A 13,301-nucleotide genomic window follows, 5' to 3' on the forward strand; every position below is an offset into this window, starting at 1 on the left:
ATGTCATTCTCCATGGCTTTCTGGAGGTTCTATGGGGGTTCCAACCCTGGGGGCTGCTTGGAAGCAAAGAGGGCAGGTGTGGCACTCTGGACAGGACTCCTTCATATCCTGTACCCTCCAGCTAGAGCCCTCTGCCTTTGGCTGTGTTCTATGTTGGGGTCCTAGGTATTTGACCTAAGTGTTCTGCAGGTGGGGAGTGACCGCTTGGGAGGTGATGGAGAGGGACACTGAAGAAGACTTCAGTGGGGCCAAGAGTTTCCTGGAGTGGGATTCTCCCCTTTGATCCCTGCACCACCCCCTTCTCTCTAGCTGTGGTGAGAAGATGGATGGGGAGAGTCAGGGCTGGGACAGACCACTCAGGAATGATGGATTTGGGCCCCGACCAGAAGCTCCCAGGGTCATCTGGGGCCATGGGCAGAGGTGAGAGTTCAGCCAGCCAGGGGCAGGTGGGTCAGTAAGGGCCAGGGAGTCAGCTTGGGGGTTTGAGGGCTAGTAATGGAAGGAGTGGGGTATACCCTAATCCTGGAACTCTTCTAGTACCAGCTGTTGTATTCATTCATTCATTCATTCATTCATTCTACTATTACAGCATGCCAGGCTTAGGCTGGGCACTGGAATTCCAGGATAAATGGACACCATTCCTGCAGGGAGAAGGGCAGCAAGGCAATGAACAGTGCAACCTCACCCTGCCCTAGCAAATGATCCGTCACATGTCCCTGGGCAGGTCCCATCAGCCCTCAGAGCATCAGTTCCCCCTCTAGAGAACGAGGATAGTTGTAAGTCCAAACAGAGAGCCTGTGATGCAGGGGGTACAGAGCTCGGTGCAGAGAAAAGGTGACCCTCTCCCCAGACTGCCGATCAGAAGAGAAGTGTCACCCTTGCCCATATGGACTGTTTCCAGGAATCATGGGCATGGATTCAAATCTTTTTTTTATATATATATATTTTATTTATTTATTTGACAGAGATTACAAGTAGGCAGAAAGGCAGGCAGAGAGAGAGGAGGAAGCAGGCTCTTGAGGAGCAGAGAGCCCAATGCGGGGCTCAATCCCAGGACCCTGGGATCATGATCTGACCTGAAGGCAGAGGCTTTAACCCACTGAGCCACCCAGGCACCCATGGATTCAAATCTTAACTCCCATAGTAGCTGTGTGACCTTGGGCCAAATCGCTTCCCTTCTCTGGACCTTGGTTTTCTCCTCTGTAAAATAAGCATAGTAATAACAGTAACTTCTTTATCTGATGGTTGTGAGGTTTCAATGAGTTAGCATATGAAAGCATAGGGTCACCTGGCTGGCTCAGTCAGCAGAATGTGCGCCTCTTGATCTTGTGGTCGTGAGTTTGACCACATTGGGTGTGGAGCCTACTTAAAAAAAAATACATATATATATATATATATATATATATAAAATATGTATATTATATATAATGTAAAATATATTTATATAAAATATATATTTGTATTTGTTATATATTTATATAAATTTATTTTATATATAAAATATATTTTATATAATATATGTAATATATATTATATACATATAAACATATATGTATATAGAGAGAGAAAGAAAGAGAGAGAGAGAGACTCTGGTCTATTACAGCAATAATAACACTATTGGTGAATATCAGCCTAGTGCTAGGGGAGACCTTGCTGACAGTCTAAACCTAGCCTGGTGTCCATATGCCAACTCTGTCCCATCTGGAGGGAATGCCTAGAGCTCTGGTTTGGACTGGCTTTGCTAGCCCCTCCAGGCTCAGTGAGAACAGTACCACAATTGATTAGCAATGCCTGCCACGGGCAAGGATGGGGAGACTGATGGGAGGCATGTCTTCTATTAGCCATTCCCGTGCTGGCCCAAGCCCTCCCCTTGTACAGATGGGGAAACTAAGGCTCAGAGAAGAAAATAAGACTTGCTCAGGGCCACACAGTCACAGACATGGTTCCTGTGCCCGCCTTCCTGATTCCTCACTGGGCCCTGGTCTATGTCATTTAATCCTGTGGAGAAAAGTCATTATTTCTCCATTACATTTCTCAGCCTGTTTTCTGGAAGGGAGTTAATTGATTTAAACTTTTCCAGGATGCTTGTCCCTCCTCCACCCCTCCCCTGGGCCCCCGATTCTATTATCGCTCTGCCTCTCGGAAATGAGTAGGTGGCATCTGTGAGGACAGGCACAAAAGTCTCTAGGCAGGGCCTCTAAGTGGGTGTGAAGAGTGTGGACCTTGCCTGGAGCTGGGTCTTCTGGGGACCTCCACAGTTAATGACCGTAACTGCCAGGACCCGAGTATGTGGTGTTCTTTTTCCTCAACCAGCTCCTGCTTATGCTGTGTGCTAGGTGTGGCTCAGAGCATGTGGCTGGTCACATCTGCCTAATTTACAGACGGGGGAACCGAGGCACCGGGATGGTCCCAGAACTGGGATTCAAACCGAAGACTGCCTGGCCTTGAATTCTTTATTCTCTCCTCTTTCTAATCACTGCCTCCTTGGTTCTGTTGAAACTCGGTCACCCTAAATGCCCTTTCAGATTCTCCCTCCAGACCCATGGGCTTGGTTGAGGGGTGATCATTGACACCCCACTGGATGGATAAGGAAATCGAGGCCAAGTTGGGGGCAGGTGGTAATGGGTCGGGAGCCACATGGCAAGTGCGGCCAAGGCTCCATCTTCATCTGCCCCTGTGGGGAATCGGCAGGACAAGAGAGGCTCAGAATCGGGCTGGTACGGCGGTCATCCTGGCTGACTCATCTTCTAAGCTGGACTATTTATTCATGCACCCCATTTAATCAGGATATGCCGTAATTAGCGGCAGATTTGTGCCTCCTGCCTGTGGTATTATTTATTTCAGCTTCTGGGCAGCCACTTCCCTGGTCCCAGTGTGCACTGGGCCTGGATTTCAATCAGATGGGGCCATGGCAGAGCAGTCCCGGGGGACCTCACGGCAGCAATGCCCCCCTCGGAATGATAAATGAGCCCGCAGACAGCAGCAATGCTGCCCAGCTGCTCTGGCGGGGTGGCGTGCGTCGGGGAGGAAGGGGTGTTCTCACCAGTCCCGGGATCCTGTCACCGAGGACCTTCTCCACCCCCAGTGCCAGACAATACCCTGGCATCCCCATCCTCAGAAAGAAACAGCCAAGAGAGAAAACACCATGCATGCCCCACCACTGTCCTGCTTCTGGGGTCCCAGGGCTGGAAGGAAATTGGAAGAGCCACTTGTCCCTATTGTTGTCTTGGTTCCCATTTTTACCTTGGCATCTCTTGGCCTCGACAGTGAGGAACACACTCTTCTCCTTGCAGCCCTCATGACTCAGAATTCCTTCTGCTGTCTAACTTGAGTCAAGGTAAAAGAATCTGCAACTTGGTCCCCTAGATGATCCCATAAATGCCACCCTCTGTTGCTGTCTAGAAGGAGGCAGAAGATAGAGAAAGGATGGGGAGTGAGGGCAGGGGTTCTTTGGACTCTCAAGGGAGTGGAACAAAAATAAAAGCTTAGCTTGCCTTTATTGATTTGGCCTCCTGTGTTAAGGTCTTCATGTGTGTTTGGGTGATTTTCTTAACCTCTTGGTGCCTGTGTTTGCTCAACCATAAAATGGGGATAACAGCAGGAGCTACTTCCTGTGATTGTTGTGAAGGTTAAGAGTTGATAGACTCAGAGCCCTTAAGAAGTATCCAACACACAGTAGGTGCTCAGTTATTGTTCACTCTTGTTATTACCTGGTGATTAATTATTACACTAACCTGACAAGTCAGGTTCACACCATTTTACAGATGAGAAAACCGAGGCCAGTAGCCAGTGCCTTACCCACGAGATGGCTCTCATCATCCTCATTTTCCAGCAGGGGGGGGGGCCAGGGTCTGGAACACCAGGGACCCCCCCAAGGTCTGCATCCAGCATGGTGGGCTCTGTGGATGGTCTCCACCCCTGCTTTGACCTGGACTCTTCCAGAAGGTGGGGACAGAGGTACTGACCTTGCTGGGTGTTTTGGGAATCAAGTGAAGGCATCTGCGGGAGGCACCCAGTGTGGGCCTGGCAAGGAGAGAAGCCCCGTCGGGGGTGTGAAGCTCGTATTCCAGCCACAGATGAGCTGAGTCCTGGGGCTGGCTCAGAGGTGCTCCAGGCAAGTGTTTCCTGGGTGTGTAAAATGATCACAGCAAAGCTGGCACACCTCCCGGGGGTGGGGGGACGATGCCAATTAGGCCAAATGCCCACAGGGGGATCCCGTTGAGGCTGGCCTAGTTGGGACGGGTTTTGTGGCTGAGGTTCCGCCAGGGACAGCTGCTTCCAGGCCAACTGCCCTAACGAGGTCAGTGAGAGAGAGATGTGGCTGTAACTGGTGTGGGGGGAAGGGAGCGTGCACCTGGGTCTTGTTTTGTAGATGAGGAAATTGAGACTCAGCAGACGGGTGACTTGCTGGGTGGGGCACAGGCTGTAAACCCTGGAAGCTGTGGGAGGGCTCCTGATACAAGGTTCCCTGATGGCCACATCCATCCATTTTGCTCCAGAGCCAAAGCATCTTTGCTGTGTGGCCTTGGGCAAGTTAATCAACCTCTCTGAGCCTCCCTGGCCTCAGGCTCCATAATGGGAATACTACCTACCTGGGGAGGGGGCATGGGGGTGTGATGGGTGTGAGCAGCACCCTGCTGCTCCAAGGATTCTGATCTTGAAACAGAGCAAAGGAGTTTTGGGGGGTGGTCACTTCTGTGTCTATACCCTGTTCCTTCTCACTGTTTTTCAGGCTGTTCCTGAAATGCCCTTCTCTAACTTCTCATTGTTTGGGTCCCAGCCCAACTGTCACCTCCACCAGGAATCTCTCTTACTGCTCTTCCTCCACATATGGGATGAGTTTCACGTCTGTACTCCCTGGTATCCCCTTGATCACATCGAACTGTGTCACCTGCTTCCTTGCAGTCAGTTCTGGAGCAGGGGCAGGGACACCGATTATCTGGTTTACACTGCAGCCCTGGTGCCCAGCGTGGGTCCTGGCACATGGTGGGTGCCAGTAAACATTTGTTCAGCGACTGACTCACTCTCTAAATGAGTGAATGATGGAACCAATTAATAGGATTCACTGGTGTTCCTCTGTGGTCTTGAATGTGTCCCCCTAAAATTCATACATTGAAAACCTGATGCCCAAGGTCATGGTAGTAATGGGAGGTGGGGCCTTTGGGAGGTGACAAGGTCCTGGGGAGAGAGCTCTCAGGAATGAGATCTGTGCTCTTAGAAAAGAGGCCCAAGAGCTCCCCTAATCCCTTTAGCCACAGGAGGACACAGTGAGAAGTCTGCAACTAGAAAGAGGGCTGTTGCCCAACTGTGCTGGTTCCCTGACGTCAGACATCAAGACTCCAAAACCGTGAGAAATAAATTCCTGTAGTTTATAAGTCCCTGAAACTCTGGGTATTTGGCTAACAGCAGCCTGAACAGAGTAAAACACATGCCCACCTCTTCCGAGTCAACCTTCATCCCTCTTCACAGCGAATCAGGAAGCCGGCAGCTGGGGTGGCCACAGCTCAGTGTGGATCCTGTCTCAGAAGCCACACGGGTGTAAAGGCAGGTTCTCTGCTCTGGGAGTTCACTGGTTTTCTCCAGAACGGCTGCGCCGGCTAGATGCTGCTGGAGGGAAGCCAGCTTTGGGCTGTTCCCCTTGGGCACCTATGGGAGCAAAGAAAAGGCTGGAATTATGCAGGGCCTGGGTTCAAATTCCAGTCCTGGCACAACTGAGCTGGGGACCCCAGACAAATGCTTTCACCTCCCGGGGCCAAAAGGTCCTCATCTAGGAAATGGACTTGGCATCCTGAAGCTGCGGTTCATACTTAGAGACGACGCTGGGATCGGGCAGGGGGATGCCTGTAGGCATATTCTGTTCCACAGCTGTACCTCCTCACTTGAGGGAGGGCCCAGGCATCAGCTCAAGGGACCCTGACCATCTGCCAATCCCATCCCTCCTTCCTCTTCCACACGGAGGTTCCGCTCTCCACATGGAAATTGCCACTGGGAGAAGAGCTGCAACTACCCACGTTCATTTCCTGAACACCTACTATGTGCCGGGCACTGGCTCTTTCTGCCCTCATGGGATCCTTCCTACTGCCCCACCCCACCCCGGTTGACAAATCAGGAAATGGAGACTCAGGGAGGGAGAACAGAGGCCCCCAAACATACGGCTGAGAAGTACTGGACCCAGGACTTGAACTTACACCCCACCCCACCTCTGGAAACAGCCTCGCTTTGAGTAATGGTTCTGTGGCCCCTCTGACATCAGAGAAAACATATATCAAAACCCCCATCCCAACTGGGGTACGAGAGCAGAAGGGGGGTTAATTTGGGGGGAATGGGAACCAGACAAAGCAAAGCAGCTCCTTGTAGAGACCACTGACTATCAGGATTATTGCAGTCTGATTAACAATAATAATCACCCAGGAGAGGTTTTGAGCCCACCAAGGCCTCTTAACTCCTGTCTTAGGATGGCTTCAAAATGTACCTCCATTTTATAGATAAGGAAACTGAGGCTCAGGAAGGCGAGGTGGTGTTTTGGGAAGGCACCCAGCTTGGAAGTAACAGTGCCATGATTAGAATCCTAGGAATGTCCAAGCTTATGCTCCTTGGCCAGGAGCCTTGTCTGGAGATGATCAGGAAACATTTGTTGATTGACTGACTGATGGACTGAAGGAAGGAATGATTTAATGAATGAATGGCCAGCTCTAGGATGCCAACTGGGGGCACTGGCAGAGGCTGGGGCGGAAACTCCAAATCCAACCCAAGCCCCTCCTGATCTTCAGTAGGGCCTTGTCTCCTACAGGGCAGAAGTGGGTGGCCAGCAGGTGGCAAGGCAGGGGTAGGGGCCCAACTCCCGCAGCCTCCATCTTGCCCCTGAATGCTCACACTGTTTGTGACTTACTGTTTAACTTTACAAGCTCCTTGGCTTTTATGAGGGTTATTTATAAAGCTCTGGGCTTTGATCCGCAGCATAAAAAAAAAGCAAACTCCTGTGTCTGCAAATGTCACCAGGGATTAGGGAGCCTTTGATGTCCCCTCCCTGCAGGCAGCACCCGCCCAGCTTTCCCTCCAAAGGGCCTCTCAGCCTGGGAGCCCTGGCCAGGGTCTGGGGGCCTTCCTTTGGGGTGGAAGTGGCCCCCCTGTCTGGATGACTGACAGGTAGGAGGTCCCCTCCCCCCGGAGCACTCCACCCAACTGGGCACTGTTCCCAGTTCCAGTCAGGACTGAGCCTTCCTGATCTCCAGATGTTGGCAACATCTGTCTCTCATGTTTATGGACAGCCAGAGGCTGCTATCTTGCATTCTTGAGCCCAGAAGTAGGGACTGTGAGGGGTTTAAAAAAATGGATTATTATTACTGGCTTATTAGGAGGGTGGGGTACAGGGAATGTTAATAGGCAGGTAGGGTAGAAAGAACAGCTCTCAATGAGGCAGGTGGCCATCACCTCCCTCCTAGCCCTGGGGTGGGACCTTCTCTCCTGCCTGCTCGAGAGGGGCCCCTCATTTCTTTCTTCCCTTTTCTTTAGTCAGGTGACAGCTGGAATGGTTTAGGCTAGTTCATGGTAGGGGGGCGATGGAGAGAGGGACCCAAGTAGCCAGTCTAGAGAAGCAGTGTTTTTCCCTGCTCCCTGCCTGGCTCCCAAAAGGAGGAACCGGATGACCTGGCCTGGGTCCATTCAAACATTCCCAGTGGCCTGAGTGTGTTTAGGACATTTCTCTCTCCTTCTCTCTCTGGATCTTCTAGGACCTCCAAGCACCTTGGTAGTGAGCTAGCAAGGAGGTGAAATCCCAGCCTGTCCTTGCTCTGAGCTGTGTGATCTCAGCCAAGCCCTCGTCCTCTCTGAGCTGCCCTTGCCCTACCTCATACCAGATAAGAGAGTATAGGGATTAAACAAGGTCATTCCCAGGAGCATGGGGGATGCTTGGTATCCCTGGAAGGATCTGGCCCTGGCTTCCTTCTCCAGACTCAGAGAAGGCAAAGCTGGGGCCCCAATGAAGAGAATCCTTAGCGAAGGCCCTCTGTCTGGCTCTCTGCACAGCTTTCTCCCAGACCCAAGGTCCAGCCTCAGCTGGTGGAGGAGGTGGCTGGCCATGACCCTCCATGGGGCTGGCCTCACTGCCACCACCTTGACTTAATAGCTTTTAAAGCTCATAGAGGAGGAATATGGTTCTTCCGTCTGTGAGGGAAAGGCAACACCGTTGATCATGGTGTTGTTTACAGGACTGTATTCATTTGTGTACAAATTGTATGCATTTGTATACATTTATAAACTCATCCAGTTGCTCGCTTACCATCAGCAAATATTGTTGTGTGTAAATTACACTTCCGCTGAAGCTAAATGATTAAAGTAGAAAAACCTGCAAGCAAATAAGAAAACTACTTGTTACAGAAGAATATAAGATGAAAAAGTAAACAAGTACAACTCTCTCCCACCTTCAACTCTTCCCCCCAGAAGCAACAATGCATTCATTCATTAAGACACCCAACTAATTCTGATTGCTTATCTACCTACTATGTGCTAAGCACTGCGGTCATCACTCTTAATAACTGTAGGTATGGATGTGTGTGTGTGTGTGTGTGTGTGTGTGTGTGTGTGTGTGTGTGTGTATGTCTTTCTGGCAACACTTTCTGGATATAACTTTGCTTTCAGGTGAATGTGAACAGACCAGAGTCTATTTTCCACATTTTGTTCATCCATCAGCCCAGTCTAGAGAGATCGAGTTCTGCATGAACATATTCATATTTCCCTCATGCTTTTTCAAGGCTGTGTGTGGGTCCGTTGAATGTATGAACCAGGTTTATTAAACCTGTTCTCTTTCTTAAAAGATTTTGTTTTTGAGTTATTCTACACCCAGTGTGTGGGGCTCGAACTCACAACCCCACTATCAAGAGTCGCAAGTTCTACCGACGGAGCTGGCCAGGTGCCTCTAGACCTGTTTTTTTTTTCTTGACAATTCAGTAGGTTCTGTGTTTCAGCACTGTTTCATATACAACACTGTAGTGGACATCCTTGTACAAGAAGGTGGCCTTATTCACAGAGCAAACTCCTGGCTGGGGGGGGAGGTCAAAGAATTTTTACATTTCAAATCTTGAAAAAATCCAAAATTTAAATCTCTCAAGCCAGCCCTCTACTTGACATTTAGGCATGTTTCCACTCCCTTAGAAAATGAACCCAAATCCCCACTCATGCCAGCAAGCTGCAGAGTCCTGCCCCTATCAGTTCCTTCAGCTTCATCTCTCTCTGTGCTCCAGCCATACTGATCTCTCTTTCCTACCACAGGTCCTTTGCACCTGCTATGCCATCTGCCTGTAAAGCTTGCTCCCTCCCTCTTGTCCCCCTGAACTTCCTACAGGAAGGAAGTACTACTTCCTCCAGGGAGCCTTCCCTCATTGCTCTGACAGGGCAAGTCTCCATTACAGCTCTCAGAGACTCTGTTCCTGACTCTGTTGCTTCCTTTCAAAGCACTGATATATATTCATTTATATTATATATATTATATATTATATATAACATATATTGTATATATATATTCATTATAAAGAAATTTGTTTTGGGGGCACCTGGGTGGCTCAGTTGGTTAAATGTCTGACTGTTGGTTTCAACTCAGGCCTAAAATCTAAAGATTTTACTTATTTACTTAAGAGAGAGAGCAGGGGGCAGAGAGCATGAGCAGAGCAGAGAAGCAGGCTCCCCACAGAGCCTCATGAGGGATTTGATCCCAGGATCCTGGCATCATGATCTGAGCAGAAGTCAGATGCTTAACCAACTGAGCCACCAAGGCACCCCAGAAATTTGTTTTTCTAAGACTCTGTGAGTAATACCTGTCTCCCCACTAGACTATGAGCCTCACAGAGCAGGTCTTAGGTTGGACCCTGGCACACACAGAAATGGCCAAAAGGACCCTCGGTGACCTGAGCAGGGCACTAATTATACCCACTGCAGGTGACACCTATTTTCTTCACTATCCCAAGCACCTCGTATAGTGCTTGGCACAGAGCATGCAGTCCAGAAAGACTTGGTCAGTAAGTGAATGCATAGGGGAATACACATGAGTTCATTCAGAAGGAATAGCATCAGCTAAGGTCAGAAGTGGAACTGGGCAGTGACGCCTGTATCAGTCCAATGAGAACCGACTGTTACATTGTTCAGAGTTGTGTGAGCTCGTTGTGAAACACAGTAATTCTGCCACATTGTAATTCTGCCACATTGTAATTCAATCCAGTTCTGATGCTTAACCACCTGGAGTTAGCCCCAGACTCCACTGTACTGGTGAACATGTATCCCAACAAGATTGCAAGTTCAACAATCCCTACTTTCATGACCAAATAGGTGTAATTTCAGGGGAGCCCCAGAACTCCCTTCACATCCGAAATGTTGCTGGAACAGATCAGAGAACTCAGGAAAGTGCTATACTAAGATGTAGTATAGTTTTGTTATAAAGGATTATAGTTTTGTTATAAAGGATGAAATTTGGACCAGCCAAACGAAGTGTGTGGACTTGGGGGTCCCAAACTCAGAGCTTCCGTGCCCTCTTTCGGTGGAATTTAGTGTCTCACCCTCCTGACACAGCCGTGTGTTTACCCTCCAGGAAGCAGTACTGAGCTTTGGGGTTTGGAGTTTTTATTGGGGTTCCATTACCTAGGTATGGTTGATCGAATCCTTGGCCACGTGCTTGAACTCAGTCTCCAGGCCTCCCCTCTCCTTGAAAGCCCTAACCTGATCACATGGTCAGTCTTTCTGGTGATTAGCCCCATCCTGAGTCACCCCATCTCAGGGGTGATCCAAGCGGCTTACAAATCATATACGGTCCTATCACTTCAGAAAGTCCGAGGCTCTAGTCTTCTTCCAGGGAACCAGGGACATGGGCCAGCCACACTCTTCATACACAACACGCAGTGATTACTGACGTTTAAATTACACAAACTTACAGCTAAATCAATTATTTTATAGACAGTAGTAAATACTCAAAACTCATCATCTCTTAATGTTTTATTCCATTTTGCTACTATCTGTGCCCTTGAAGTTAGTTTTACCTATTGCCTCTCCATGGTGGAAATACTACACGGTGAGATCTTGCATCTCTCCCCAGGCTTATGCTCACCATCCTATCGGTAAGTTTGAAATCTGAGCATCTGATGATTGATCGTTGGTCACTGGCAAGTGTTATGAATCTGGGCTTAACTCCACGTTGATCGTCTACACTTAGCAATGGAGGAAACTCTTAACAGGGAGGAAATCTGAACATGTGCTATGTTTCTAGCCATTACCTAGGGATAGCACAGGAAACTGAGGAAATGTTCTTCCACTATTCAGAAATCACTCTGCAGTTCTGCAAAGGACTTGCTCACATCACCGATAAGCAAGTGAAGTTTTGACGTCCACCTTCCCCGTCCCACTGGCAGTCTGCCCATTAACAATGAAATGAAAGTATCAACCCAAATTGAAGTCTGAGCCACACTTGTTTCATCGCTTCCCACCATAGGATGACTATCGATACCAGAGTTTGGCAAAAATCAATGAAAGCATTTTAGGAGAATCAGCTAGTTCTAGGAATTTACAATAAAGACGATTGTGTATTTTGCTATTATTTTAAGATTGTGTGACACACGTCAATATCGATTATCAGTAGAAGTTATATTTATGCACACACAGGCATCACGGAGATACTAATTTTCCCCAGAGAGCTGGGATTAAGCCACTGTGATCCAGCATGCTGGATCCAGGCTGGCATGCCTGAGAACTGAGGCTGGAGAGACGAGGTCCGGTTCAGACAGTGCAGAAGCCTGAATGCCAGGCTCAGAGAGGGAGACAACCTAGATCTAAGTCACACAGCCAGGAAGTGGCAGAGCTGAGTTAATCTGAGGGTTAATAGCAGGGACCCCTCCCTCGGTCCTGGGTCCTCCGCTTCCCCTCCCACCCAGGGCTCCAGCTCACATTTCAGGGGCCAACCTGGAGTGGTCTGGCTATGCAAAGTTAATCCAGCCCAGCCTGGGAATCCCACAAACAGAGCCTTTTGTCAGATCTCGGAATGCCTACTAGTGGGGCAAGAGCCTGATTAGTCCCTGCAGCATGACGGATTTGGGAGAATTAATCAGGCCAGAGGTGGTGGCAGGGAAGGGGGTGGGGTCATGGGAAGGTGGGCCATGGGCGCTGAGTGCTGGAGGACCCAAGTGATCATTCCTTAGATCGGGCCTGCTTGGTGGGGAGCAGCTGAAACTTCTGGGAGATGCCATGGGAGGAGGGGTATTCTGGGGAATCAGGAGGGCCTGCCTGCCTGCCCTTCCCTAGAAAGATGGTACTGGGTTTTAGATCCAGGTGGTTCAGGAAATGGCCGCAGATGGGGTCCTGCCTTCCATGCCTGGAGGGTAGAGGAGGGTGGAAGAAGGGGGCTAAGTGGGATAGGAGGGAATGATCTAGGGCAGCTGAGCAGAGTGAACTAAGTCCTATACCCCCTCCTTGTTGGCCCCAGCTTCCCTGGGAGAATGCCAGGAACTGTCTCCCACCCGCTAAGGCTGTTCCTGGCATGGAGACCCACTGGGACTCACCTCAAAAGTGTCACCTTAGAAGCTGGGCAGGGGTTCTCAGCACCTGCCGATGTGTTTCCAGCAGTTCTGGGAGCCCATGTGAGGGCTTTGCTAGCATTAGGAAAAAGCATCCTGTCTGGGCAGACCAATTAGGAAAAATCACCCTTCTGGGTACAATAATTACCAAAAGGCTGCATTTTCTCTAGGCTCCTGAAGGTTCCTGTTATAAGCCTCAGCTCGTGGATGTAGAGCTGAATTTCAGATACATTTCCCCTCCAATACCAGTGCCTCAGTCAGGTGCCTCTAGGTACAGAACAACTGAACAGGTGTATCTTGCAGCCCTGTTCCCACCTTAGGGAACCCCAGGAATTGCCTTGGGCCCCTCTGACACCACGGAGAGAACACGGGCTCCAGAATCAACTAGCACTGGACCTGAGTCCAGCACTGCGTCTAGCTTTGTGTGCCCTCCCACTCCTCTCCCCTGACCTTGATTTCCTCATCTCTAAAATGGGATGCTCACAGCTCTTCCATGCCAGGGCTTAGGGATGATTGAAGGAGATGACACGTGGGACCCATTGAGAGCTCTCCGTACATCTTTGGGCCTGAATGCCCAACATCAGCCCAGATCTTGGCCTGCACCCCCACCCCACGTCTCTGAGAACCGGGTCTGCCTGTCTCTCTCTCTGTCTGTGGCAGGTGTAGAACCGGGCTGGGGTCTGATAACTGGGGAGGCTGGCAAACAGCCTGAGGACAGGGCCTGGAGTCTGGGGCTTGATAGCATGCGACAAG

The sequence above is a fragment of the Lontra canadensis genome, unplaced genomic scaffold (assembly GCF_010015895.1).
Source record: "Lontra canadensis isolate GAN:19392208 unplaced genomic scaffold, GSC_riverotter_1.0 scaffold187, whole genome shotgun sequence".
NCBI lineage: Eukaryota > Metazoa > Chordata > Mammalia > Carnivora > Mustelidae > Lontra > Lontra canadensis.